This window comes from Crocodylus porosus, unplaced genomic scaffold (assembly GCF_001723895.1).
Source record: "Crocodylus porosus isolate Cpor-Errol unplaced genomic scaffold, CroPor_comp1, whole genome shotgun sequence".
NCBI classification, from domain to species: domain Eukaryota; kingdom Metazoa; phylum Chordata; order Crocodylia; family Crocodylidae; genus Crocodylus; species Crocodylus porosus.
The window spans coordinates 99,258,946-99,286,029 of NW_017728918.1; the positions used below are offsets into that span (position 1 = coordinate 99,258,946).

The 27,084-nt window shown below is 42.7% G+C and overlaps 1 protein-coding gene across 2 annotated transcripts in view; it reads left to right on the forward strand.

Moving 5' to 3' along the window:
- CLVS2 (clavesin 2) overlaps positions 1 to 27,084 on the forward strand; it is an 82,612-nt gene that overhangs the window by 39,853 nt on the left and 15,675 nt on the right. The gene's annotated exons all lie outside the window — the stretch shown is intronic.

Consider the following 27,084-nt stretch of genomic DNA (forward strand, 5'->3'; position numbering starts at 1 on the left):
ACCAGCCATCTGGTCACTGATGGCTGCTCCTGGCAGAGACCCTTGATGGCATGGGGCCACCTCAGACCAGCAGCTGCACATGGCACTGCCTAGCACAGCCCAGCTCATGCACCCTTGGTCAGAACCAGGCCAGCTCCTGCTGTCACCCAGGGCTTACATTACCGCAGACAGAAGCCATACACTCTTGGGCTGGGTCAGGTCCTGCCTGCATATGCCCCACTGCTGCTGTGGGGGGTGGGGCGGGCTGTGGGCCATGCAGGAGGGCTGTGGACCATGTGGGGAAGGTTGTACGCTGTGCAGGAAGGCTGTGAGCCATGCGGGGGGGGGGGTCTGTGGGCCATGTGGGGGAGGAGGTTGTGTGCCATGCGGGGTGGCTGTGGGCCATGCAGTTCCTCCCACCCCTACTATCCCCTCCACTGGTACTTACTTGATCCACTGCTGCAACCTTGCCTTCCTCCTATTTGCCCTAGCATGCTGAGGCAGCATGCTGGAACAGTGGGGCATGGGACAGCCATAGATCATCTTTCTGGAGGACCCAGCATCCAGTTGCTTCAGGGCATGCTGTATTAGCATGCCTTGTGTCTAGTGTTTGTTGCTTTTTTTTTTTTTTTTTTTTTTATACTGGGATTTCCCTGTATCAAATTTAGAGCCCGTGCTGCATTTTTTTTGTTCCTAGCGTGCCTCTTGCCGCATCTCAAACTGCTTTGAGGCACTGCAACAGGCACGTGCGCACTCATCTGGATGTGCCCCTTGTGGATAATAGAAAATGTAGTCTTTGGGGTAATCAGTCCTACTGGTACTTGTCATTTCCAGCATAGTATTCATGCCCAAACATTTTTAAAAATTAGTAGGGACCGTAAATTCTTATAAGGTTGGAACTTAGAGTTTACCCATTACTGAAGCAACCAGTTCTGCTCTGAAGTAGATGGGTGTTTTGGGATTCCCTTAACACCATTTGCCTGCTATTCAGGGCAGGTCCTTGTGGGAGAGTTAACTGGGGCAAAGTTTGACCGTGGCTGCACATAATTTGAGTCAGTGGGAGCTTTAGGAGAGTGATTGGATTATGGTTGCTGTTGGTTTACTCTATGCTTAGTAGCAAACTCGATGCATAGAAAGTTTTAATGCTAGGATCATGATGCCAATGATAGGAAGGCAGGGTTGGAAGGGACCTCAGAGTGTCACCTAGTCCAGCCCCTGCTCAAAGCAGGATCATCCCTGGCCAAACCATCCTAGGCTGCTTTTGAAAATTTCCGAAGATGGTGTTTCCACAGTTTCTTAAGTAGCCTATTCCAGTCCTTAACCACCCCCAGAGTCAGAAAGTTCCATCTAATCTCTAACCTACATGTCCCCTTCTGCAGCTTTAAGCTCTTGCTCCTAATCCTGTCCCCTATGGCCATGGATAAAAGCCCATCTCTCCATCTTCTCTATAATTGCCCTTCAGGTATTTAAAGACTATTACCAAATCTTTTCTTACTCAGACTAAATAACCCTAGTTCTTTTAGCCTTTCCAAATAAGTCTTGTTTACTTACTCATTTTTATTGCTCTGTATTGGACTCTTTCCAATTCATCCACATTCTTTTTAAAATGCGGGGCCCAAAATTGGACAAAGTGCTCTAAGTGGGGTCTCTCCAGTGTTGAATAGAGCAGAAGAATCACTTCCCTTGATTTGCAAGTGGCACTCCTGGTGATACAACCCAGTAGACTTATTTTTCAGCAAGATGACAGTTGGCTCATATTCAGCTTATGGTCTACTGTAACCCTCAGTTCCTTCTCTGCAGTACTGCTTCATAGCCAATCATTCCTCAGGCTATATTTATGTGTGCAATTATTTTGTCCCAAGTACAGGACTTTGCATGTGTCCTTGCTAAGTCTTAACTGATTGACAGTGGACCATTATTCCAGTCTATCCAAGTCATTCTGAACCCTAGCCCTGCTCTCCAGGGTATCTACAACTCCACCCAGCTTGGCATCATCTTCAGATTTGCTAAGGGTGCACTCAATCCGATCATCCAAATAATGAAAATGTTGAACAGACTCCTGGAAACTTCACTCAATACCTCCATCCAACTAGACATTGATCCATTGATAGCTGCTCATTGAACCACTTATTTATTTACATTATGATACTTTCTAGTCTGTATTTTTTAGCTAGTTAATGAGACTATTGTAGGAGATGGTATCAAAAGCCTTGCTAAAGTCAAAATATATCACATCCATTGCTCTCCCCCATCCTAAGACTCGATCACCTTATTATAGAAGGGAATCAGATTGGTCAGGCATGACTTGCTGTTGGTGAATCACTTTTTCTATTCTAGGGTGCTTCACAATAGATTCCTTGGGGACCTGCTCCATAATCTTTCCAGGTATTGAGGTCAGGCTGATCCACATCCTCCTTCTTCCATTTTTTAAAGCATTCCTCACATCTTCCTTCTTCCATTTTTTAAAGATGGGCACTATATTTGCCCTTTTTTGATCTTTGAGGCTCCAGAGGTTCTCAAGAGGATAGCCAAGGGCTCTGGAAGTATCCAAGCCAATTCCTCTGCAGCTGATTCCTCTAAGCAACCCCTAACCTAATCTGCTATTACTCTAAGCCACAGGGGGTGGGGGCATGGCCCAACTCCAGCCCAGCCCTATGGGAGAAGGAGGCTTGATCCAGCCCTATGTGGGGAGGGGGGGCAGGCCCTAACCCAACCCTATGGGGAAAAGGGGACGTGATTCATCTCCATTTAGCCTGGGGGGAGGGGTGTAACCCAGCCTCAGTCAGCAGTGGGGGTGGAAGGAGGAGGCATGACCTGGCCCCGGCCTCCTGTGAGGGGCTTGGGGTTTGGAAATTTGACAGTTGGGGAGGATGGTTGTATTTATTGTCACAGGTCCCTGGCTACCATTTTTTCTGATACATGGGGAGCCCCACAGCCTGGATGGCTGTAGCTCCATGGCTCCATAAGTCACGTTTGGCTTGCGGGCCAAAGGTTGAACATCCTTGCTCTAAGCAGTTTGTCTCCTCCTTTCTCTTTGTTTTTAATAGCAGTCATCATCTGGTAGCTGTTTTGAAGACTAAAATAAAAAAGGCATTAAATACTTTAGCTGTCTCTGCACCGCCTGTAACTGGATTGCCTTCTGCAGTCTGTAAGAACCAGAGGGTTCTTTGGTCTTCCTCTTACTTCAGACATACTTCTAGACTCCCTTTTTATTGCCTTCTATGTCCCTTGCCAGTTGCATTTCAAATTGTACCTTGGCCTTCCTAATTTTCTCCCTGTGTGATCATGCCAATAGTCTTTTACTGTGTGGCTTGTTTTCTGTCTCTGCTTTTATTTATGGAGACAATCCTCACCTGTATTCTCCAGTTCATAACCCGTGCTTTGATTCCAGATCTGCTTTCTGTAGCTTCTTGTTCCCAGTCAACCGTCTTGACTAATCAAAGTCAAAATTATCAAAAAAGGTGAAATATTTTTTCAAGTAATTGGTAAATGCCAATATAGTGATTTCAGGCACCTCTACACATGCAAGCAAAGGTTCAGTGAGATCTAATGTTCAATTCACACAGTGGTACCTCCTGCCAGGCCAGATGTGCATGGCAGGAGGTGCAGTTGTGGGATTCCACATTAGATCCTATGATGCCTTCTTGCTAGTGCAGTGGAGTGAATCCCAAGCTACCCCTGCACCAGCAAGAAGCAGGCTCCCAGACCTGGGACCCCGTGCAACCCAGTTGAGGGCCTCCCAGCTGCGGAGAGCCCCATGCACACCACGAGCTGGAGGATGGCTGCTGCAGCAATATCCCAATTACAAGGGTGGTTGAAACGCCCAGGACAGGGGGTATTGCCACAGGTCCCCTTCCCCTAATCATCTCAAGAGCTCCCAGCTGCAGGGTTGTATTATGCCCAGTGTAAAACCCCTGAGCCCTAGAGATCACAACAGCTGTGATCCCCAGGGTTTGGCATTTTCACATACCCCAAGGGTTGGGGAGATCACTTCAGCAGTGATCCTCCAACCCTGGGGTATTTCACACACTCATGGGCCCTGGGGATCACCATAATCCATGGGGTTTGGGGATTCATGAAACCCTCAGATCCTGCTGTGATCCCTAGGGCTCAGTGGTTTTATGTTGGGCAAGGTGTACCCCTGTGGCTGGGAGCCCTTTCAGCTGACAGGGCTCCCAGCCACAGGCCCTGCTAAACATGCAAAAGCTGGATTGCAACCAGCTATAAAGTTTGTACACATTTTCAAGGTGTGACTTTATAGCTGCTTAGAGCTTTTTATAGCATGATAGCTACTTTGCACATGTAGTTGGTCTCCAGTAACCAGTTAATTGTGCAGTACTTGTAATGTGTAGAGGGGCCTCAGAGAGAGAAGGGTCAGGCTCTGAACAGTATTATGTGAAGGTAGAAGTGGTAGAGTCTAGTTCAGTCCTGACTGTGTGCAAAAGGTGAAAGAAGAAAGATCAGAGTTTGAATGTCAGGCTGTGTTTGTGGTACTGCCAAGAACATTATAAAAAAAAGTGGAAATGCTGACAGTTATTTTGTCCCAAGTGCAGGACTTTGCATATGTCCTTATTAAATCCTATCCAGCATTGTCAGTGAGGTACCAGCCAGACAGTATAAAATACAAGAATCAATTTTGGAACATAGAGTAAGTGAAAAGAGGTAGACTTCTGCATAGTAATGATGGCTGATTGCACGCAAATAGATTCAGTTGTTTAGGGGCAGCACTTTCTGGGGCTCCTACAAGGAGGGGAACTGGAGAGGAGCAGGAGAATAATTTAAGGAGATACTGTAAGACCAGTTTTAGGCTTGGGAGAGTAACCAAGAGTAGGAGGTGCCATGAAAGCCAAAGGAGAGCAGGTTATAAAGGAAGGAGTGGTTCCTAATTCCCCCCTGTAATTTGGCTGGGGAAATATTGGTGAGAACAGTTTTGATAGGAAGATGTAGAAAAACAATGTGAGTGGATTTAGGTTTGAGGGGATTAATTCAGGCAGCAGTTGTGTATATCGTATTTCATCAGCTGATAGGTAAAATAGCTGATGTGGAAGGGGAGGATTTTTAGTGAGGTTTTTTACTTTGAGTATGGGGGTATTGCAGCCTGTTTGTGTATAGAGGGTGAAATAGAATGAGGGAGAGAGATGCGGGAGGAACAAGTTGGTCAGGGTGTTGGAGGTGTTGTAACTCAAGATTTAGACCTTGACTTGAAGAGTAACAGACTAAAGGAAATGGGAACACTGAGGTCCCAGCAGCAGAAGAAGTATACCCAGCTATTATGACACGAGTTTTAGTTTTTGCCCTGGCTTTCATGCTCTTGAAATAGGTCTCAAATGGCCCATACATTTACATTTCAAGAGCACAAGGTCAGTGTTGGGGATTTCGACAGCTTATTTAAGTTAGTTTTCAAGTGATCATTAATTAACTTTGTTAACACATTCAAGGTAATGAAGAAGACTGTAAAATACTAGCAAAAAGCAAACTGATTTATTCAGAGCTTAACCAGACTTCTTGATGTCTGTTTTCCTTTTCTTTGTAGATGTACCATATTCAGTTTAATAGATCCAATCTTTTCCAATGCTCATGTGAACTTTTTCTTCCCATTTCCTCTTTCCTAACTCTGTACACAAGCTTCTTATGCTAATAGTCTATATGGGACTGGCGTGGTCAATATATTTAGCGCTCACAGGGTTTTATGCTTCTGAAGCATTGGAGCATAAGATCTGGAACTGGCAGGTTATGTGCCGAGGTTACAAAATCTACTGTGATTTGGAGTTAAGACTTCAGCAAGGATAGACCAGTGAGACTGGATCAGGAGTAGATCTAGAGGGGGTAGTGACATATGAGCTTTTGGCATAGGTTCTGCGTGGAGCATTTGCTTTCACAATGCTCCAGCACCCAGCAGGTGGGCACCACCGCTGCCACCATTTCTGTTTGTCCTCTGCTCTTCCCTGCTGCTGAATTCAGTGGGGAAGGGGATGGAGGTGAAGGGTAAATAGCAGTAGCACTCACCTCTCGGGCACCAGAGGCATGCCAAAGCAGGGACTGCAGCCAGACTCTACCCACCTTAGTCTGATTAGCTGGTGAGCTCAGAGCTCACTCCTTTCACAGTGCTATGGGCAGGAGACCATGCTGACCGTGCAGTGAGCTCAGAGCTTACTGGACATGTGGTACAGCAAAAGTGTGTGTGTGGGAGCTGTACCATGCTTGCCTCATTCCTGGATGCATTACTGTATTGGATGGAGAGTTGCCAACATGAATAGAAAAATACTTGGCTTCTAGTTTAATTCAAGCTTGGGACAGAGTTCCAGGGTCCAGGTCTTAGTTCTTCCCAACTCATCTTCCACTAGAAACCTTGTTCTTGTGCACAAAGTAAAATATTTTATGGGAATGCATTTCACTCTGCTGAAATGATGAGCTCTTCTTTTGCCTCTGCTTATGCTGTAGTGATAAAATGCATCAATAATTTTTATTGTGCTGTATAATACTGAGGGGGGGATAAAAACTTGATACAAGTATTAGAGAAGAATTATTTTTATGGGGACTATATTACAATATATGTGGTGTGGTAATCATGCCCTGATGCTTTTTGTTCCATAAACTTCATGTTTTAGTGGCAGGCATATTATAAGCTTTTTTGCATTAATCTTTGTGTTATATTAGTCTGTCACCTCTTATTTAACATCAATACTTTAAAAGGAGAATTTACATTTTGTGTACAGCTCTATAAATGTATTTATTTATGTGTCAAAATCCATGGCAAGGAAGAGCTTTCTCTGATAAATAAAATGCTTGTAAATGGATTTTTTTTGAAAGCATGGAAAGGTTTTGATCACAGTGTTTGTTATCATGCATTCAAGTTCTTAATGTCAGTTAGCCTGCTTGATGACTCCCTTGACATAGGCATTGCATATGCATTTTGCACGGTTGTACCACATGGATGACTCAGTCATCCTGTGATAGAATCATAGCAAGTTAGGGTAGGAGGGACCTCAGGTGGTCATCTAGTCCAACCCTGAGCCCAAAGCAGCACCATCCTTGCACAAATTATCCCCCAACTCTCTCTCTCTCTCTCTTTCCCCCCCCCCAACACTCTCTCTCTCTCTCTCCCTCCCCTGGTAAATGAAGATAGTTAAAATATGGATGCAACACATAGCAGAAATGCAAAGTAACACTCAGACAACTTTGCTGCCAATATGTAATGCTAACCTAATTGGACCCAAACCCTTTTTTGGGACATCCAGATGCTAAAGCAATATAAACTTTCAGTAATAAATAGCCAACTCCCTCCAGAATTGTGGAGCATATTAGAATAGAGAGGGTAAATATAAATAGATAAGAGATTAATTATTGTAAAGTGGATATTCTGCATACAGAATAACATATCTTCTTATTTTCCTTCTGTATGCCAATCCATAACAATTGTTTATATACAGTTTTCCACTGTAATGGCTTTTAAGGAGTGGAGTATTCTATGATGCACATTTTTAAAGAGTTATTCAATAGAGTTTCATATGATATATGGAAACAACTCCAAAACTCTATAAATATGCATTTAGACTATACAATCTAATAACCCCATAATAGCTATTATGGTCTAAAATGCAAAAGTTCTTAACCACACATTCTCAAATTTGTTTTGTAACTAAACATGGTATGAGTATATAAAGAAAGATTTGAGAACGTACTGTATTTCAGAAGAGATGGTGATGGACATTAACTTGTGGACAATGAGGACTCAAAAGCAGAACCTAACTAGGGGGAAATATGCTTGGAACAAGATGCTTTAAAATTCATAAATATGTCCTTATGTGAAAGTTTCAAAGTCAATATATTCTTATTTCTATAATTTAATTTTTTTAAGTATATTGTGTGGGGTTTTGCTATGATAAAAAGCCCAATAGACAGCTATGATACCCAGATGCCAATAGGGAACTTCTGTGATGCATTTCTGTATCCTAAAGTGTTATTTATTTTATCTGAATATTTCTTCTTAATATATACCTATGAGGCAAGTCCTGCCTCCACATGTGAATGTTTGGAATAATCCTGATTCAGGTGAACTAGTGCAATGTTGGTCATGGTCTGCATTATTTGGGAAGCTAGATTGTTGTGGAACATAACTTTGGAGAGTCAGTGTACAGAAGTATGCAGAGATGGTGTGAAGGAGAAGCAGAGACATGGCTGAGGTTAAGACAGTGAAATCACCCTGTCATTCATTTCCATGAAGCAAGAAAACCAGGCAGTTAGTGACCTATGGTCATGAAACTCACTAGAACCAGGATATTGGCAAGCCAGGTTCAAGCCCCTGTGCTCTTTGATTCACAGCAGGTGCCTTTCTCATGCTTATGGCGATTAACAAACCTAAATCTATGTAAATAGAGGGGTCACATTTGTGTTCAGAAAAATACCTCTGTCTGTAGGGTGGAATGCAGCATCTGTGCATGATAAATCTTCATGGTGGTTATGGACTACAGTCAAAGTTGAAACTCTGCAAAGAATAGTTATGCATAATGTGATTGCTTAAATTGAAATTTGGCCAAGTCACTGAGGTTAATCCTCCTACTTCTGCAAAGACTGCTGTGGGATCTTTCACAACCACAAATGTGCAAGATCTCTGTTGCATATTTTAACTGAAAGCTGAGAACCTTACCACGCATGGGATACCTGTAAGATTGTGTTGGAGATCTAGTTGGGAACTGAGCCAGGAAAAGAAGAGCTATCTATTAAACTGCTAATGCTTATTCTTCAGTATTAAGAACCCACCTTGAGTACTACCCTCTTTTGACCTTAGCCAGTTGGTGAGTTCTGACATAATTGCAGTACAAGGAAGGTCATAGGTTATAAAACAGGTTAGGAAAACAAAGCAGTTTATTCACATTTTGAGGGTTTTGAACAGTAAAGTCATTCTGAAATGCATATATTATCATTCCTGTGAATAGTTTATTTCATCATGTAGATAATCATGGTATCAAGGTAGATAATCATAATATACATTTTCTGCTTCATGTACACTCATAAATTATGTGATAGCAGCCCCTAACACAAAAGAGCCTTGCTCAGGGCGATTATAGGTACTATGATAATATAAATTATAAATAGATTTCTTTATTGTGTTCCAGTTTAACTTTTAAACTGGAACCTTGTGGCTTAGGATAAGCTGGGATCTTCAGTTTTAAAGAAGACAGCTTAAAATATCTGCCAAAAATTGTTTTCATTTAAATGAAATTTTCCATGGAAAAATGTTACCTTTCTAGTGAACAGTCTCTTATTTCTTATTTAAAAACAAGAATAACATGGCTGAAAAATAAACTATTTTAATTGGTTCCTCATGAGACTTATAATATGGTTGTGTCATGTCCCTGTTCACCTTTGTGGCTGAAGGCTCTCTATGGACCGAGGAAGTATAGACCAACCACAATCTGGCCTATTCAGGAGAGGAGTTCAAGGCACACAAACTATAACATTTGTGTATCAGCATTTGCCAAGCAAAATCTTCCAGCTAAAATATGTTGGTATTCAGATTTCCCCTGCAAATTAAAATTTTTCATAGGTGGGGAAAAAACATCATCTCCAGACCAACTCTCATTCTGTGGCCTTTGCATTTAACATATTTGCAGCTTTGATACTTGTGTGTTTTTTTTTTTTTTTAAGTACTTTAGATTTAAGTTGATCCTTCTTTCAATGCACAAATATGAAAACTGATGCAGTTTCGTGACCTGGACTGGAAAAATGGAAGACTGCTTAATAATGCAGTTTGGTGTGATGATTTAAAAGGGAAGTTGAGTGGAACATTTCTTTAAAAAAATGTCCAATTTAACAAATACAAATCCAGGGTAATTATGGATAACTTTATAGCTAGCATCTCCTGTCTATGTAGTGGCATGATATGGTACTCATGAGAATGAGCACAGCATATTAGATCCATTCATGGACATATCTAGGATTTTGAAAAGTGGGGGTGCGGGACCAGCAACCTGTGCTGCAGCAGCACTGTATCATGGCTCCCTGCCTTCCTGCCACATTAGGGTGGGCAGACTGTGCCACAGGAGTAGCACCAAGAGGCTTTTTTAAGTCCCTGAACCAAGTAAAAATCTTCCCTACCTCCTCTCTTCTCCTCCATGCTTGGAAGCACTTTCCCTCTCCCTCCACTTCCCTTCCTAACTGCCCTAGTCCCTTGTCTGCCACTCTCTCTGCCACTGCCACAGCTGCTGTTCCCAGCTGACCCAGGGGCATGGGTGACTGGGGCTGCAGAACTGCTCTTGCCCCACTTTAGCCAAGCTCTGCAGTAGTGGGCAAATGCCTGCTTCTAAGTTGGCAGGGAACACTGTTGGTGGGGGGGAGAGAAGGGACGGTTCTGCCAAGGTCGCTACTGCCTCCCCGCATCGGGACCACTTACCGGATGTTAAGGAGTGGCTCACCTGTGAGTGGACGCTCTTAGCACGTGCTTGCCTCTCCTGCCACGACTTTGATGATAATACTGATCGGTTCAGATGGTCCGGTGTGTGTCGTTTCAAAAATGAGACTCCTTAGTTTCTCACTGGTCCCGCGTTGATGAGGGCTCTGCCACCCCTACACCCTCGCCCGTTCCCCCGGGACGTGGCCACCTATCTGGGCAGGCCGCATATCAGGATATCACTCCCGTTTGTTCATAAAAGAGAAGCAGAGATCAACACAAAAAGGTACGGTCAGGGATTCCACAGAGCTTGGAGACTGCTTCAATCCTCAGCAGCCGTTCTCCTCTCTTCCCCTGTATGCTGCGGGGTTGGGACCCCTTCCCCAATTCTCAAAGAATGCTTCAGCCCTCTCTCGGGCTCCCCAAGACCGCTCAGCCCCTCACTACCAGAGTGGCAGTCTCCCAGTCGGTGCTTGCTCCTCTATTATATTCTATATGGTAACTGGCTTTGCTGGGCTCCAGCCACTCCCGGCAGTGTCAAACAGTCCACAGCCTCCCTGTACCGGCTGCCTGGGCTCACAAGCCCCACTGGGGCTTACCCTTACCCCAGAAGGTCCGACTGCGTCTCAGGATGGCTCGCATCCACCCGAGGGTGCTCCCGCTGGTGTCAGCTCCTCTGCTGCCCTCTTCCGGTTCTGCTGCACGCCGGCCCGACGCCGACATCCCTTTTAGGCCATCCCTGGCCGACTCAGCTCCTCCCTCTCTCGTGCACCTGGAAGAGGTGCGTTCCCGCCCAGCGTTCTGGGCTTGTGTGCATGAGATTAGCGCAATTGTGCCGGGGCAGGGAGCTCCGGAGTCCGCCGGCTCCTTCTCTCCCTCACAAACACCCAGGGAGAAAGGGTGTGGAAGAGGAATGTACCTGTCTATTTCTACTATTATTTCTGGCTGAGCCTGGCTCTCCAGTCAGACTGGGGGAGGTAGGAGTGGCTCTGGAGCTCCCATTCCTATCCCAGGCAGCAGAAGACATCATCAGTGGTGGGCAAAGGATGGGTTAGGATAACAGAGGGTGTGCCATTGAGCATGTAGGGAAAGCAAAGCAGGGATTTTTACTTGCTTTAGGGGCTAATAAATAAGGCTAAGTCCCCAGCTGCTGCCCCCATGGGGTAGTCAACAGAAAGGGGTTGCGTCTGTGCTGCTCCATCTTCCCAAGATCTGCCCCTGGATCCATTATTCCAAAATGCACTGCATGTCTATCTGCTGGTGCCACTTACATAAGTAACTACTAAGAATGGGTAATGGCTGAATTTTAAAATGAGTTGATGTACATTTCAAGTGGAGTTGCTCCTCAGCCTTTTGTAGACTAAGATCAAGTGTATATCTGAGCCTAGAAATAAATTAGTTATACATTTTTAATTTCTCCATATGAAGGTGTATCAACCTCTGTTTCCAAGCTTGGCATTTTGCTGATTAACTGCCCTTTTGCTTTTTATTTTTTAACCTAGTCTATTTGTTTCCTTTTTTACTATGGTAACATCAAATAGACTCTGTGGTATAATGCATTCTGATGTTTATTCATTTTTAGGGTCAGTTATTATTAGTGCGCATTATAAGTTTTAAACCCCTTACATTTAGTGCATATGCCACAGTGTTTGCCTTCATTTGTCTCTTTCTGCGACCTCCTACCTGTTAATGCCCAACTTTGACTTTGACTTGCTTGATTTTTTTTTTTTTTTTTTTTTTTTTTTTTTTTTTTTTTTTTTCTGGAAATGTGAGTGAGACTGTAAGATTGTCTCCAGCTTGTCTTGCCACCTGCAGCCCTCTATAGATAAGATAGGCCATGTAGCTGGTGAGAATATATTCCTTTTCTTAGTTGCCCACAGAAGACTCTTGACTGTTTAGTTACCAGATGGTAAAACTTGGTTCAAAATTTAATATTTCATATAATTCTTGCAGTAAAGTGATCGTTCTGTGAATCTTTTCATTATTTAATGTACATATGCCCATTCATATAACAGCTATCTGAATGCATAAAATATGTGCTATCTGAATGCAAATAACAAGTTCTGTTAGTTGCAACTTGTCAATACTAATGTGAAATGAAATCAACAAAGCAGAAATGTTGAAACATAAAGTTCATGGTAGCCTACCTACCAGATTAACACATATGCACTCTCTTTCCACAAAATTATTCATATCTATTCTGTGCCATGTTACATGTACTCCACCTTGTATGATGAATGTAGGTGAACAAATAGATTCTTGCAGTTGTTAGTCAGGCCATTAGAAGACTAGAAAAGTGTTGAATTAGGCCACTTTCTTCTAAAAAATTGCCATCTGAGGTGGTGTATGGATATCATATGGAAAATAAAGGACTTAATCTTTACTTGCCTCTCTGATTACAAACAAGTTTGCTTAAATTAGGAATCAAATTTTAGTCTCTACAGAAACCATGACATGTTTAAATTTGATTTTTCAAATAAATGAACCTTCCACAAAATAAAACCTTTTGAAAAATCTGCTTGAAAGAGCACATTACATTTGCTGAAATATGTTTTGTATTTTCCTGCATGTAGATGGGGGGCAAATTTTCTGCATTCTTTCCAAAATTAATTTCTTGTTAGTCATTTCAGTTTTCTTCCCTATTCCCCCAATTATTTTATTTCTCTCATAATTTTTTCCTGTCCTTATTTCATTTTACTCTTAGCTTGTCATTATCTTAAGCTTTTGTTTCCTTTTTCCTTGCTGTGAACTAAAAATAAGGCATTTTGTGGTATTGGTAATTGGTAAGGGGATACAGAGCCTCTAGGTAAGCTCTAGAGAAACTATATATTTAGCTCAGCAAAGATCTGTTATGATCGCAGAACAAAGTAGTTGCTCCCTGATGGGTATTTGGTGGCCTCCTTAACATGCCACACAGCAGGAAAGGGTTTATACTTATTGAATACATCACAATTGGCCTTTTGTTGACAGTCTTAGAAGTCTCAAGTCCTCATATTCATGGTGATCAAATATTTTCTCAACTTTAGAGCTAACCATTTTTTGTTTAGGCCAGTGGTTCTCAAAGTTTTTAGATTCAGGGTGCCCTGTTTGGAATCTGTGGCTGTGTCCACATGAGCTGGGGCACAAATTTTCAGCAGCACAAATAGTAGTGGCACAAATTTGTTCCACTGCTTTGCACTACAGTGCACGCCCCTGCTGGTGCAGTTTGCAATTAGACGCATTGTCCTGCTGCTTCATGTGCCGCAGAGGGGGCTGGCTGGGGCACAGGATGCCTTAGTGCATGGCTAGACAGCAGGCAGCCCCAACGCTGAGGCACCTTATGCCCCAGCCAGCCAGGGAGAGGCATGTGGTCCATGCACTATGGACCCCCATGCTGAGGCACCCTTCACCCCAGCCAGCCAATTGTTGCCAGTTGGCTGATCCCCTCCCTCCTCGTGCCTCAGCCTGGGGGCTCTGGTGTGGAGCTGCCACACTGGGGCATGTGGAGTCACTGTCGCAAGGCACGCTGCACCCCAGCCAGCCATGGAGCAAGGGCTCAATGTGCCTCAAGATGGGGGAGTAGGCATCATCAGTAGGAAGTGGCTGGCTGGGGTGCAGGCTGCCTTAGTGTAGGGGCTCCACATGCCTCCGTGTGGGGGCTGCACAGTGGAGCCCCTGCACTGAGGTACATGGAGACAAGGAAGCAGAGGCACGCTACACCCTAGCCAGCCAAGGAGCTGAAAGTCTTGGACATCTTTACATGTGGGGAGAGTGTGTTTTAATTAGATCAGCTCCGAGAGCTGCTCCAGTTAAAGTGCCACAGCCTCTCATGTATCAGTGTCCCTGCACTTCAAAAAGTCAGCAGAGGCGCTTTAACTAAAGCTCGTTTGAGACACGGGCTGCTGGAGCATACTCACTAGCACGCTCCAGCAGACTCTGTTAATCTAGTCTGCCCTGAAGCGCTGTAACTACAGCGCATTGGAGCAGTGTCCCCACACGTCTACTAGCACCCCTTACTAGTAAACTCTTGGGCAGCACAATAAAAAATGGTCTCATTCACTTGCAATCATCAGCTAATGAAATCCACAATGAGAACTGGCTGCCAAATTTCTAGTGGGGATATTTACCGGGGGAAAAAAACACCCATTTGAAAAATTCCCATTGTGAATGTTTTTCTCAAAGGAAAATGTAATTGTGGAAATACCTCCCTTCCCCATCTCTCATGTTTCTTATTGTTTACAGTTGGAAAACAGTAGCAAAGTGTGAAATGTGTTTTTCTTCACTTTCTCCTATTTCCAGTTGTCATAGTGTTACTTAGAGAGGAAGATACAAAATGAGACTAACTTTTACTTTAAAAGTAAAAAATATTTTATTGAGAAAATAACATGTTCAACTTCTTTTATTTAAAATTTTCATACTTTTCTGAGTTAAGTGAAAATAAGAGCTAAGGCACTCACCTACAATTTCTAATTAAAGCATTCTATAAATAAAACAAATTTCCATTTTTGACAAAGAAAAGTTTTTATATATAAATGATATGCTTTTACAAAAGATATTTTGATGAAACCCATATATTTATAGACAGTTCTTTGTTGAAACTAACTATATCTACTGAGAACTGTGGGTCACTGTGACATTTAATGTTAGTTCTTTGCCTGAGTAAAAGACTGTATGGAGGTTTGGGGATTTTTGTGTTTATATAATATTTTACCCTAATCATATTTTCTTATGTGTTTTTCCTAATCATGGAAAATAAAGAGTCAAATGACTGTTAATAGTCTATTGTGGCAGAGCACAAGTGATGCCTGCCAATTTAAAAGGAGCTGGCAGGCTGCAGAAAGAAAAGTATATGGCGGTAATCCTGCTGAGACCCTGGGGAGTCCTCGGGAGGGGGAGGGGGGGCAAGGCCCACTGAGTGAGGCCTGAGGCCCAAGGGTTGTAAGGGCCCAGAACAGGGCCCAGAGTGTGACCCAGTGTGGGGCAGAGTGAGCCTAAAGGGCCACAGAGAATAGGGCCTGGGTGGGATCTGAAGGATTGAATGGAATAGGGCTGGAGTTGAAAGAAGGGGCCTGGCTGGGACCCAAAGGGCTGTGTCGGGTAGGTCCTGACTGGAGAGAGAATGACTCAGTGAGTGGCAGAGACTGGCCCAGTGAGGGGCAGAATAGTGTGGCCTAGGGAAGGGGCCAAGAGGCCAAGGCCCACAGAGTGGGGCCTGAGGCCAAGTTTGGGCGACAGGCTGAGTGTGGCCCAGCAAAGGGGCTGAGGCAGTTGTAGGTGATTTTGGATACCATCTGTGAGGCATGGAACATGCTATTAGGGTAGGTTTGGAGTGTGTATTTTGGCCTTAGGCATCAGGGCAACAAATGGGCAGCTTCTCGTATGTAAATATCATTTTGTAGTAACGTCAAAGGCGTGGCAGGAGAATGAGGGTGGATTGCCCTGGACATGGAGTGGGCCAGTGATGTACTCGGCCCTGGGGTGGCCCCCTGTTATATGTATATGTCCAGTTAATCACTTGACCAAATTTATAACTTTTATAAGCAGCATATTAAAATGAAATATTTTTTAAAGTTAAAATGGATAAGGCAGTAAAAAGAACAATATTCTAACAGAACTGAATGTGAACAGAAATGATTTCTATTTTCATCTTACTCAATTGGAAATATCTCTCCGTATGTATGATAAAGAATGGCTGCCAGAAATCAAACTGCTTCATCAGAATCTCTTCAGTGAAAGACTACATACAGTTCCAGATGATAATTAAAACTTATTTTGTAAAAATGCCATTAATGTTGTTAATTTTCCTTTAGGTGAAGTAAATCTGTTTAGTTGACTGTGGCCTCATCTACATGTGTGGTGGATTCCACAGTTGCTACTGCTTATGCAAGGACTAAATGACTGCATAGTAGCTGGCATTACTGCATAGTACTGTCTCTGCATGATTTTTTTCCGATGGGACTGCACAGTAGCAACGAGCTACTATAAAGTAACATATTGCTGTACAGTAGTGTTGCCACAGGGTTGGTGCCTGGCAATGCTACTGTATGGTACCAAGAACCTATGGTGCAGTAGCATATTGTTACTGTGCCATAGTGTCTCACGTAGACATGTGCAGTGATAGCAAAATTATATTTTGGCCCTTTTTTATTTAGATTTTAGTTCAAAATTCTTTCATAAAATTAAATTTGCAAATAGGAATGGAAAATAAAAAGCTTCAGGGGAAAATATATGCTCTACTTTTAAAAATGGTAGTAACTAAACCACCCAATAGTGAGCTATTATTATTTCCAGATGCATTTGAATAAGGAAATATCATATTTAATATCTTGTTTAATATTCTGTAATTATTGATCTGCCTCTGCATTTAAAAGGGGCTGTTTTTATAGCTTTTGTTTTTACCTCTGTTTTCAGTAAGTGTAGAGGTGTGTTTTGTAGGCTCAGTACTTTAGGATATTTATACACATGCTCCGGGAGTGGGGGGTGATTTGATTAGAGCATGGGCAAAGTTCCACAACTCACCTTCCCACCTCCCCTCTTCCAATGGCATGGGCTAGCCTGACCTGGCCCCCACAAGAATGGAGTCCCCCAGCAACACCCAACCTGCCACAGGAACAGATTCCCCAGCCCATGGCAGCACCCAACCCACCAGCACCTGATCCCAACTGGACTCATTTGACTTGCGCTGGAGCTGGGTCCTTTGGCTGGTGACAGAGATAAGGATCCACTGCTGCCTTCTGGAGGAGAAGTTGCCACCCTTTCTTACCTGAAAGCCTGAGAGTTGAGAAGGAGGAGCGGGTGCTGTGAGTAGGTGGACTGTGTCCTCTGGAGCAGCCGGAAAAGCAAACCTGAACTCTGCTGTCAGGTGCTGTTAAGGCCAGTTGATAGTTATATCCCCTCCCCCCACCCTTTCTTCCCTGCAGTCTTTACCACCTGACCTATTTCTAGAGAGTAATTCTCTCACTTCTTCTTTTGTTAAGCCAGGTGGACCAAGCTCTTTTGGTCTACTCTAACAAGATAGATTGTCCATTCCCCTGATCATCCTAGCAGCCCTTTTCTGCATGTTTAAATTAATCCTTTTTGAAAATAGGTGACCAGAATCAAACATAGAAATTGTTCTATAATGCATAATGTTGAGACATTACAAATGTCCAAGAACACACAAGTATGTGGGAGACGTTGAAATTTGCAGTGCCTTGTTCTTGGACATCCTCAATAAACAGGCCTAAGTTTCACTGTCTCCAATGTGGACAGCATTGGTTCTCAGTTCCTAATTAGTTTACATGTTTTAGTTATGATAAGAAGTTCCATATCAGGGTATTAAGATATTGGATCAAATAGAGTTGGACTTGTTCAACTGTTCCTCAGTTTACTCTTGTTTTCTTTTCAATATCCTCTTTAAATCCATGGATTCCGTGTCTTGCATCAGACAGAAAAGTTCTTATGTCTTTATTAGGGACTTTCATTATAAAGATTTAACAATGTAGCTATCATAAGATTAATGTATTTTAGTGCTTGCTGGAAACGCTGCTGATTACTGTATTGATTTTTTTCCTTAAATACTCGACTCCTTTGAATAGCTGCAGGAGATCTGAATTTATGATCCTTAGGAATAATTTTCAAATGAAGCATTGCCATTTAAGCTGATAATAATTTAATAAGCTCACTTTGGGCTTGTTACTTTTTTTTTTTTGGTAAAAATTCAGTTTTCAAGGTTCCGACTTTTTAATTTGTCCAGGACATCACCAGGACCCTGTAGATACTAAGACATGAATTTCTTGTAGCACTAAAATGCCTGCTTAACTTGAAACATATAATAGACCCACTGATTCCAGAGATGAGTTGGAGCCAAGGCATTGATGTACAGTGTTGCACTTCTCCCAATTTCTTGGCCCCATTCACAAGGAATTGACCATACAGTGAAAAACCTTGGTCCTAATGTGAAAATACCATATTTTCATGCATACCACACCTAAGAGACGCATCTTGTTTTAGGAAGCCAGAATGAAGGAGAAAAAGATTTTTTTTTTTTTTTTTTTTTTTAGGCTCTTACTTGCCCCAGCACTGATTCAACATGGCCAAACCTGACTGCATTTAGGAGGGACAGAGTCCATTGCTCAGCATCACTCACTCTCTTAGTGCAGATCCACAGCTAAAACTGGAGATCCACAGCTAATGGTTTAACTTTTTCACAGCTATGGCCAAATTGGCATCTGTGAATTGGTAGGTCCACCCCTCCTGCATTCTGCTGGCAGCTCAGAATGAAGCCAGTCCCCAGCAGACATTCCAGCATTCTCAGGTCTTCATTCTGGAAATTGTTACCTTGATTAAAACACACATCCCAGTTTTGGAGGGCTAATTTCTGGGGAGAGATACATGTGCTATGAAAATAAATAGGGTACGTGTTGATGAAAAGGGTGACTCGCCTTTATTTTCATTTAAAGGATTGTCAAAGACATTATTTTACCTTTAGTTGCCATTTAGTGAGAGATGAGCACCTTATTCTTCTAGATGATTTTAAACATAGCATAGATAGTTCTTACTGTTAAATGCATTGCAATGGTGCCTGTATAGCCCAGTTGGCACTGGAGATTCTCTGTGCTAGGCTCTGTACGAATTCATATAATTGGAGCAGAATATAGCATAACAGAGTAAAGGGACTGGAAGGCAGTGCCTATGCAGCCAGAGAGTAGAAACTTGGCTTCTCTGGCATGTGCTATGGACTGGAAGTTAAAGGTAACAGCTGGTTGCTGGGAAAAGAAGCATGTAAAGGCAGACATTATGAATTATGTGAAGCAGAGAAATAGAACTGCTCTGCCGTGAGTGAATTAGAGTTCCTTGTGTTTGGTACTGAAATCGTTCTTTTGGGATCATTCCCCATAACTGTTTCAGTGACATTAGAGAAGAGGTCAGTTAATAACACCACAATATTCGGTCAACCGTACAGACAAAAATAGAGATCTCTGACATTTACCTAACAGCACACTATCACCTGGCATTTGAAGGAAAAATTTGTAAGCCCTGGATCATTAAGACGTGAACAATAGCAGCAATTATTCATACATCTATAAAATGACCATGTCCCAAATTATGATAGTAAGTCTTGCTGATTAGTGCTAAACAAGTACTATTCCTTTTTTCCTTGTGTGCTTCTTTTATGTATTATGTTTTAGGAGTAGATGAAATGCACACTTCTTACTGATTTGGTTTTATGCCCCATCAGGGGCTCATCTGTCTTCAGTTGACTGCATGGCTTACTTCATGGATTGTTCCTAGATACCCTTCTAATCATTTTATAACATGGGATTTTTTTTTTTTCCATTTAATCCATGAAGTGAATGATTCATGGGTTACAGGCTTCTCTGCAGCAGTACAATGTGTCCCTGGAGGCAGATGTGATTGTCACCAAGCCTGTGACTTAATCTACATAAAAACACAGGAATCGTTGATTTGGAAGAAATTCTTACCTGCTGTTTGTGTAGGATGGCCATCTGTCTGACAGATCCCGAGTGTGAAAGCTAGCTATATATGAGTAATGCCAGCATGCCAGGCAAACTTTTATCTTGCAATTCTGCACTCCTTAATATACCTGTTCTCACTGGGCATGTCTACACAAGACACTTAACTGCACAGTAGCCTAGTTTTACTGCACGCTAAGTATGCGCGCTATGTGTGTACATGCTGACTATGCGGTAAACCTTAGTAATTGTGTGTAAATATGCTACCTGCACATGCAAGTAGTAAATTTACTCTTGATTAGTAACAGTCCAGTAGTGCTTGTGTAGAAGTCTGACCAGGAGAAAATTTGCTCCCAGTCAGCTGTCCATCAGGGGGCGGAAAATCGCTCCCTGCCCTGAGGAGCTGCCTGGTGCCAAGGGGGGTTCCACCACTGGAGCCCAGGCAGGGACCTCAAAGTCCCAAACTCAGAGATCACAATCGGGGAGTGGGTCTTGGAGATCCTTATCTTCCAGCAGCAGCTCTGCAACCACAAGGCCAGTGCTGGGAGACTCTAAAGGATCTCCCAGTGCTGGCCTCATGATCATGGAGCTGGTGCAGGGAGATAAGGATCTCAGTGCCAGCCCTATGGTTGTAGAACTAGTGCTGGGAGCTCCCTGATGGCAGGGGTTCCCCAGCTTGTTCCCCACCCATCTCCATGCTGTGGAGCTAAGCGGAGAACAAGCTCCCTAGCCTGTTTACCCACCCAGCTCTGTGCTCACAGAGCTGGGTAGGGACAGATTCCCCATCCCCTACCAGCAGGGAGCTCCCAGCACAAACTACACATCAGGGACCCATAGCTGGGAGATCCTTATCTCCCAGTACCAGCTCTGCACCATGGAGCCAGCGCTGGAAGATAAGGGTCTCTCAGGCCCCTGCTCCCTGATTGCAATGGCAGGATGGGGACTGGGAGCTAAAGATCTCCTAGACCCCGTTCCCCAATTGCAGTCTTGGAGCAGGGAGCCCCCGGGGACGGGGTATAATGTCCCAGTCCTGGCCAGGAGATAGATTTGTCCTGGCCCAGTGCTCCCTGTGGATCCTGAGCTAGCAGCCACGGGGAGCCTAGAGCTTCCCCTGGTGGCAGTAGGGGTCCATTGCAGGGCCCCAGAAAGTGGGAGCAGATTTCTTGCCATTGCCAGCAAATCTGCTCTTGCTTCCCTGCATGTGTAGTATCTGCCTGGCACCTTTTACTTGTGAGTAAATTCCTTGTGAGTAAACTGGTGCTGCAGGTGTAGACATGCCCACTGTTTACTTGCTACAAGTTACTCTGCCATGTTATCAGGAAATGAGTTCTGTTGGTCTGAGCATGGGAACTGTATTTGCAACCTTATGAGCTCTGCTCTATAATTGTGATTATATCCATTAGTGCATACTCCAAATTGGCACACTTTAAGCTTCAGCGTGCCTCAAAATTGGGCATTGTGCCCCAAGAGGATAGTTAAACAAGTAGGGTTAGGCACACGAAACAAAATCTTAAGTGCCTAAGTCACGTAAATACTATTTCTGGCACTTATACAGCTACTAGATTCTTATTTGCAGCTATGTAGCTGTGGTTCCTGCTTGTGAGTCTTAAGTAAGCTCTGCTTGCATTTTGCTAGCAATCAGGAGGTACAAATTCAGTTCACCTCTGGGTGTTAGGGCGTAGAATTTGAGTCTCCTTTTACGCTAGCCTTTTGGTGTAAAGCAGTGATTCTCAACCAGGCTGCTGTGGCACCCTGAGCTGCCTTGAGATTTTTTCAGGGTTGTTGTGAAGTGCCACACAAAGTTATCACTGTTAAAAGTTCAAACAGGATTCATAAACAGGGCTTATTTAGTCTGGACAAGAGAAGACTGAGGGGGGATTTAATAGCAGCCTTCAACTACCTGAAGTGGTTGCAAAGACGATGGAGGTGGACTATTCCCAGTGGTGACAGATGACAGAACAAGGAGCAATGGTCTCAAGTTGCAGCAAGGGGAGTTTAGGTTAGATATGAGGAAAAACTTTCTCACTGGGAAGGTAGTAAAACACTGGAACAGGTTATCCAGAGAGGTTGTGGAATCTCCATCCATGGTGGTTTTTAAGACTGGGCTGGGATGTTATAGTTATAAAGGGATGTTATAGTTACATAGTTATGGCTAGGATGTTATAATTATAAAGCCTTGGCTGGGCTGTTATACTTGGGGATGGTCCTGATTTGAGCAGGGGGTTGGACTAGATGACCTCCTGAGGTCCTTTCCAACTCTCATTTTCTGTGATTCTATGATTTTGACTCAGAGTGTTTAGGAATCCATAATGTTAAAAACAGTCTGATCTGTAGTGCTCTATTGAATTAAATTTAAAACATTTGAAAATCACTGACCTAAATAGTTGGAGGTTCCTTCCTCCATTTTACTTCCAACAATTATAAGTATACCAGGGAGACTGTATTCTACATTACATGAAAATGGAATCTAAAATGAGCTGAAATGCCACTAAGGCCAGTAAAGGCTAAAAAGGATTTGACCCAGAGTCAAAGGAGAGAGGGATGTACTTTCTGAATGAGTGGAGGGTGCCCCCTCCTTCCTCCAGGGTTGATTCAGAAAGAATTGATACTGAGTGGGGACCTGCCTACCACTTAGCCAATAGGAAAAGAAACACAGAAGGTTATTTCTGAACTCTTGCCACTCCTTCCACTTCAGGCATGTCACTTAGGGCTGCACACTACACATGCACCAGTGGGAAGAGGGGGTTTACAATTAGAGTATCTTTTGGGAGCTACTGTAGTTAAAATCTCGTGCATTCAGCATCCCAAGTTTCAAAATGGCAGCAAGGGTGCTTTAACTAAAATTCACTTGATGAGTTTTAACGTTCCCCCCACAACCATTTTGAAAGGTGGGGGTGCTGCATACGTGAGATAATGCAGCATGTTGGAGCATTTTGATTAGAGTCATGTGTAAAAGTGCCCCAGATGTGTGGTGGGATGAGCTATATTCTCATCCCTGTTTTCCTCACTGTTTATGTATTTTACACTAGAGAGTCACTTTTGCTAGGGACAAAAATTACACATAAACTGGTATAAGTGATCGGAAACCAATTCAAATCTGTAACACAGCAGAATTTCAGTTCACATAAACCACTTTCAAAACAGCTGAAACTGGTATAAGATAAACCTGGATAGATATAGTATCAGACTTAATTGATTTAGGTTAAATTGGTATATGGAACTTGTGTCCCAGATCCCCTCCAAATTCAAGTTCAGTCACAATCCCCCAGTATCTCAGGATGCGTTGTACCTTTCTAGCAAGCCCCCTCTTGCAGGGTGGGCAGGCTAGCATTGGCCAAAGCTGTCTTCTCCAGCTGAACAGGGAGGCATGCTCTAGTGCCCCACAGCTTCTGGCCTGGGCCACTGCAGGCATGCGGCTGCACTTCCAGAATCAAAAGTGAATGTCTGTTCACTTGCTATATTGCACAGCTTAGATGTGCAAAGATTGAACTGACTCAGCCTCTGGCTTTTTGACTGTCTGTACTTAGCCTTTAGGATGGGGGTGTGTATGGAACAGAAATACTCCTGAAACAGAGCCCAGGACTCCCCTGTACCGACACAGGCAAGTGCCTCTGCCCTTAAGATACAAATTTAAGCTCTCTCTGGCCTGCAGTATTGAGAACATAGTGTTTCTGCTTCAACAGAAAGGGTAAAGGGCATCTTCACCCTGCTTATTCTATAGGCTGAAGAGGGCCTAGAATCCGGGTCCTCTCTCTGTTACAGGTGGGCAGCACACCACTACCAGTGTTTTTCTCATCAGAGACTGTTGCTTCTGCCTTCCACATTGAACTCAATGTTGCTGGTGTGTATTTGGTGTTCTCTGAGTGTGTTTTACCAACTGCCCCCCCTCCCCTCCAGACACAGCAAGAGTTTAAGTACTATTCTGCCTTGTATATGGATTGTAATAGAGCCTAGGCAGAAGCTAGTTCCCAATATTTTTTTTACCTGCAAGAATATAGTGTCTTTACAGTTAGAATGACACATCTATTTTAAGCAAATGTTGGCTTATACACTCCTTTGGCTATTCACAGTGAATCATGCATGGGGTACTTCTTCTTTGTTCCTAACTGGGAGCATTTCCCAAAGAGTAAACAAAATGTATTTCACAAACTTAATGCTTTGTGAAACATTTTTGGGTATTCTTTGTTCATTATTACGCACTTTTAAGAGGTAGTTTTGGCAAGTGTATTTGTAAACGAGAAAGAACTTAGCCAGTATAAAGTATTGGTCATAATTAAAGCTTCTAGGCGGCATATTAGAAGTCTTTCATATCCCCTTTACTGTTCTGGAAACAGCATAGTGATTTTATGCAGCATTTCCTATTTCCTGTCCAAGCAGCCATTTGTATTGCCTTCCTCAACATGCATGTACCTGGTTTGTTTGAAAATATCTTCAGCAGCTGTAGGGTATGTTCCCTTTCACAGCAGGACCCAGCATGCTACACTGTGCTTCTGTGCTGGAGTGGCACACTAAATGTAACAAGTGAGCCCTGTGGTTATACACAATTCCCCCTAACTAAACGTTAAAATGTCACTAAACAATTTTTCCTCCTAAAATATTTCTTCTGTTCACTACATGTCCATAGTTTATTGTCTTGTATACAGTACAACTTCATAAATACAGCATGCTTGGGACTGAGCACTTGGCAGAAATTTGAAAATGCAGGATTTTTGAAACTGGCGTGGCGGCTGGTTGTGGAGCAGTGGTTGCATGTGGAGAGACAGAGGGTGGTGAATGGCAGCAGCAGCTGCCGCATGCAAGATTCCCCCTCCACGTCTGGCGGGGGGGGGGGAGAGGGGAAGTGGTGGCTGGTCCCAGAGTGGCAGGGGGACGTGCCAGATTTTTTATAATTCCAGATTTTGGGGATCTAGATTTATGAGGTTATACTGTATATCACAGAGTATATTTTCTGCAGAGAGTAAAAGGATTTATCTTATTCACGAGGTGAAATCTCTCCATTAAGATTTACCTTGCCCAGATTCTCAATTGTTGTTTTTTTTTCCTGGGAATTCACTTTGTACTGGCAGGATGCATCTAGATGTTTGGCAAAATATGTAATGAACCTTGTGTGACACAGCCTTTCTGTATATTCATGTTAGAAAGGCATGTGTTATTCAAACCTTCCTGAATAACATGTGAGGTCACATCTGGAGTACTGTGACCAGTTTTGTACCCCCATTACAGAAAAGATGTGGACAAATTGAAAAGAGTCCAGCAGAGGGCAAAGGAACAGTTAGGAGGCTGAGGCACATAACTAATGAGGAGAGGCTGAAGAAACTGTGCTTATTTATTCTAAAGAAGAGAAGACTGCAGAGTGATTTAATAGCAATCTTCAACTATCTAAAAGGTGGTTACAAAGAAGAAGGAGCTAGGCTGTTCTCAGTGATGGCAGATGAAAGAACAAGGAGCAATGGCCTCAAGTTTTAGCAGGGGAAATTTAGGTTAGATATAAGGAAAAACTTTCTCACTAGGTGGGTAGTAAAACACTGGAAGAGGTTGTGGAATCTCCAGCCTTGGAGGTTTTTAGATGCAGTTAGACAAAGCCTTGGCTGGGATGATCTAGTTTGGGATGGTTGTGCAGGGGGTTGGACTAGCTGACCACCTGAGGTCCCTTCCAACCCTCATTTTCTATGATTTTAACAGCTGCAGTGGGTAGAATAGACTGTTTAGTACATTGACTATTGTGTTTTGGATGGCCAGATGTTAAGGTTTCTGTTTTAGCTGCTTGCCCCCCTTGCAGAGAGTTAATTAAATACTGCCTTCCTTGAAGAAAAGCATTTAATCTAATAATAAAGCCAGATGTTGCACTATGGAGACAGCTGATGTTGACCAAGTAAAAGATTTACTAGTCACTTGAGCTAAGATATTTAAAGATGACTAAAGGATTTGTGTTTGGAGTGCAAGTGCACATGTGTGCATGTATGTGCATATCCTTCTTTTGATGCCACTGTTTGCAAGGGGATAACACATTTTGCTTTTATATAGATAAGACCAGCTTTTGAACAGTGCTTCTGAGAGAAATAATTTATCTTTCCTGCTATGTTATTTTTATAGGATCTAAAATATTTTAGGACCAAAGAAGTTTCCTGTAACACAAGTTTTCTCAGACCATAAGCCTACCCAGAAAGATACAGTTCAAGATGTTGTTTTTCCCTGTGAATCTGAGGGGATCAAAAAAACTAAGCTACCATGCTTATCTTTCATGACTAAGAGATAAAAGTGTTAAGAGATGAGAGAAGACAACAGTCTTTTTTTAGTCAACAAGGTAGTAACAAGGAAGGGGTACACAATTAATTTGGTTACAATGTTCTAGGGCAGGAAACCTCCTGACAGGTATGGAAAAGGTGGCCATTGATGCCACAGTTCTACATCAATAAAAAAGCATACTTAATCATGTAAAATCCTTGCAGTTTTTCTCAGCAGAATCAAATGGCTGCATGTCAGTGGTTCTACCATTTCATTTCCCATCTCTTTCTCAGTTCTTTATTAGAGTATCAGGAGAAACAGACAAAACCAGTTTAAAAATGCGTGGTCATCTCAGTATAAACATGTATAAAAGTATATACATTTTGATTCAGAGAAACGGCTGAATAAGCAGCAAAATCGAGACATATCAATATTGTATCATTCATTGTATCAATATTGTATCTATGTTGCCCTTCCCAAAATTATTATTAGATATTGATTAGATATCTATGCTGCCTTTCCCAAAACATGCTCAGGATTGCTTACTATAAGAAATAAATAACTTAGATACAATATTAAAGAAGATGTATATATCATATAACAAAAGCTCCCCAAACAATACCCTAACTTAACCTTGCTTGCTAAACATGTGCCCCAATAAAATATCTTACAGTACTTCTAGAAGATGTTCAGGCTTGTATAATAACTATGTTTAATGCGTTTTAAGTTTTGCAAAATGTAAATAGTATTGCATGTATGTTGACTTGTATCTCAGGTTTCCTTCTGATTTTTAAGACTGAAGCAAGAGGAACATTTTTAATTTCTTTATTGCACTAAAGGAACACTAACACTTACTGTTAATTAAGATTAAAAATAAGTGAAACCAAATAGGAATGGGAGATGGAAAAAAATATTGTGCAGACAGATTATGGGCAAGTCATATAAGTACGAAGTGTATCAAGGGTCCAAAAATGCCATCTCTCTATTAGAATAGCATAGTTGTTACACAGCTCTGTCAGGAAATTGTGTAGCTAAAGACTGCGAATGTGAATGAAT